This window comes from Daphnia carinata, chromosome 2 (genome assembly GCF_022539665.2).
Source record: "Daphnia carinata strain CSIRO-1 chromosome 2, CSIRO_AGI_Dcar_HiC_V3, whole genome shotgun sequence".
NCBI lineage: Eukaryota > Metazoa > Arthropoda > Branchiopoda > Diplostraca > Daphniidae > Daphnia > Daphnia carinata.
Genome location: NC_081332.1, coordinates 2145585 through 2149099, shown reverse-complemented (window position 1 = coordinate 2149099; position 3515 = coordinate 2145585). Strand labels below are relative to the sequence as shown.

General features: G+C 36.6%; 1 long non-coding RNA gene across 4 annotated transcripts; it reads left to right on the top strand.

Moving 5' to 3' along the window:
• On the top strand, positions 1-3515 carry LOC130685995 (uncharacterized). 4 transcript variants are annotated; one of them, XR_009422086.1, is made up of 13 exons: positions 1-205; positions 282-406; positions 483-518; positions 1088-1223; positions 1318-1435; positions 1501-1959; positions 2019-2275; positions 2347-2432; positions 2497-2709; positions 2800-2940; positions 3038-3179; positions 3238-3336; positions 3398-3515. It is a non-coding gene; the product is annotated as an uncharacterized LOC130685995 (long non-coding RNA). The 4 variants fall into 4 exon arrangements; XR_009422085.1 differs by having other exon boundaries at positions 286-406; positions 2800-3179; XR_009422084.1 differs by having other exon boundaries at positions 2035-2275; positions 2800-3179.

Genomic DNA, 3515 nt, shown 5'->3' with positions numbered 1-3515 from the left:
AGTGCCACGTTGTTTGTGTTCCCCATTTGTTCCTTAACTATCTTTCTGTTTAATTCTTAGAGAAAACGTGACAGTGGAACTAAGAAGTAGTTGAAATCTTTCCTGATCAGCTCAAAGAAACAAAGAAAGTGAGAAATAAATAGAAAACATTTTACAAATGTTTGTTATCCAGCTAGTGTGGGGCCAGGTTGGGCACAGAGAAAGTGTAAGGGAAGGCCAAGCTTTACAGGAGTCACAGTGGCTTCCACAAAAAACAGTATGTAATTGAATCTAGTTTTTAGGTAGTAAGCATACGAAACGATTTGTGGTTCTAAAGAGAAGAAGCTGCATTATTTAATACTTGGACAGACCTTGAATCCTTTGATTCAGTTAATCTGGTTGCTGAAGCAAAAATGTTCAGGTGAAGGTAAACAAGACACTTGTAAATAATTCTGTATTGTTTTCTTGTTTTTATTATATTTTAATGTGGCAATTGTTTGAAGGTTTTCCCCATTCTATACTTGCAAGCAGACCATGGGGTAAGCAAAAGATTACTGTTTTATGATGTAGCAGAAAACTAGGTGACATTGGGGACAAGTCATGACCCATGACCGTGGGACTGTATATTTATTGAAGGCCTTGAGTTTTAAACCTTTCTTATTTTTTTTTATGTTCTTCTATTCATCTACATAGTTGATGTTCAATCTTTGTGTCTTCTATAAAGCTTTGAGATGAATTCAAATGCTCAGAAGACTAACAAAGAAATTTGTTCACAGTTCTAAATTGGATTGCAAGCTTTTCACAATCTTTTTGTTTGCATTAAGATAAAAAATTTGTTAGTTGGTCTGCTTGGGAGGTGTAAGCCATATTTTCTTCTTCATTTCAAGAATCTTGTAATTGCTTAACCATAATTCACCGTGATCTAATATTTCTTATGCACTTCTTAAACTAAAGAATTGTGGACTTTCACTAATAGAAAACAATCAGCCTATTGATGATAAGAGTGTATTTAAAATGTAGTTTCAATGTCAAAATTCATTTTCTTTCTGAATAGGCCTAAAATTTAGATTTCGAGATCCTTCAGAATAATCTTGTGTTTTGCTTCTAGGAATCTTTGCAATCTCTGTTTTGTATGCCTCTGACTGTTTGGAGCAACATTAACTGTGTCTGATTAGTATGTACACATCCATCACAAAATGAACCGTCAAGGAATTTGGGAAATGTAGAAAGGTTCTCTCAACAAGGTATATGATTTTCTTTTACGTCTTGTCCAGAATTATGATTCCATTAATTTTTGTTGTCGTCGACATGTTTTTCAGCCGAGAATCTGTTTTGCAGATTGAGCAGCGTTAATAAAGAAAAGTTGCCGAAACCATTTTATTTCCCGCCTTTCCAGAAAATATTATGGCGGACGTTTTGGCAACAGCCAATAGAATTCGAGAGGACAACAAGCTGGGTAAACAGAATCAGACGAATATTTTATTCAGTCCCATTTCAGTTCGACAGTGGCCATTTTGTTAGGACGTGTTCTGCAGTGATTTCGTAGCTTGGTTTTATCCCATGACATCAATGAAGCCGGTCATTAGAAAGAGAAAAGAAATCAGTTGTTACTTAGGTGAACTAGAACTTCATTGTAACAAGTATTATTGTACAAATAACAAAAACAAATAACAAGTAAGTATTGTAACTTGTTCATTGTAACAACTTAGCTGAAATCTTGGTTGAAAAAAAAAATACTAGAATGGATTATAAACCCATTGGTGAGAAAGGTCACAAAACTGAAACATCTTATGAAAATTCTGCCTGTAAAAGAATAACCAGTGAATGATTCATAACATCATTATCTGTACAAATTACTCCTTCGACAATTAAGTGTCACTCCCAAGATCGAATAGTTATAAAAGTGCGGTAATGTTTTCAACTTAATTACTAAGACATTTATAGCCCCATTATCAGAAGAAGTAAATTGGGATATGAAAGGTGTGTGGTACCACTTTTCTTTTACAATTTATTAACAGTTTACTAAACAATAATCATAGATCCTTTTCTTGGCAGAACTAACAATGGGACTGGACAAAACACAGTTGAACAAAGGGGCATCTATCAGACAATATGTGAATGATTGTGGTAATTTAAAAATTATAAAATTTTTAAAACCAGAAGTCTGAGAAGGCATTGTAAGAGATCGATCAGTGAATGGGTTTTGTGTTGGATTCATAAAATATTTCGGATGGTGAGCACATTTTGTATTGGAGAAGTCCAGTGATTTGGGACTGGCAATACTTCCAGCAGTAAAGTATTAAAAAAAGAATAATTCTATATCCTAGTTAATTAACACCCATATTTCTTTGATTGAACATTCATTAGGTTTAATGCATTAAACCTCTAGTGCGAAAGTACCAAAAAGTCAGAACTAATTGAAACATGAAATCTCAGAGCTCGCTGGGCATTAGGTAGGTTTCTTACTGTTGTAATGAGCATAGTCTGGAATTTAAATGTGTCACATTCATTTTACAGGTCAAATACCATATTCCTTGCAGTTAAAACATCGGAATGAATTGGATCCAGCGTTTGAATGGGGAATTTATTATGCACCACTGAAGTTACTTAATTGTGCAATAGTTGAAGATAAAGTTTTTCTGACCTTGGCACATAGCAACATTGAAGCACAATGTTCAATTAGGATTTATGCAAAAATTGGAGGAGATTGGTGTGGGAGACCAACAAAAGGTATCTATCATACTGCTCATAGGTGGTTTTGGTTGTCTGCAACTATAAGACAATAGAGCAAGATTTATGTTGTTTACTGTCTTGTAATAGCCAATTACGGCATCAAGCTGCTCATCGCGTTTATGGTTGGAACGACTGGGTGTTTGGATGGGCTCGTCTTCCTCCTAGTACGAGCACCACATTTGTTCCCTACCACCCCACGGCGTGCACCGCTCCACATACTGCTCAAAGGTACCAGACTTTTACACAAAGAAATACACGAGCTTTACATGATTCTAATCTTTGGGAGTACCACACGGCCACATGCGTATCCCAAATGTTACACTAGGAGGCGCCTGAATGCTAGATCACGTATGCAACTCCAGCTACTACGCTGAAGGCCCAAAACACTAGGTTGCAAGCTACTCTGGAAGCTTCCGTTTGCCACGCTCACATGTATGGCTCTCGAAGCAAAGTACTAAGATTCGAGGGTACGACAAACCTGAGTATTTCATAACGTCTTGTGATATATCACCTATTACATTGAAGGTTCAGATTACTACACTGCCGCTACCCAATCTTACTGTGCCAAATCGAACTACATTTCCGGCTCACTACACTGGAGCTCCGAAATAACATTTGGCGCAGGTTACTATACTGAATCTCTGATTTTTACATGCTACCCCATATGCCAGGTTTATCTCTTAAGGTATGGAAGCAAAGTACTACACAAATGCTGCCGAGTACTACGGTTGCGCTTTGTCCTACACGGCAGTTTCGGAATACATCTCTTTGAAGGTGATATACCATACCACAAACCGAGGTAC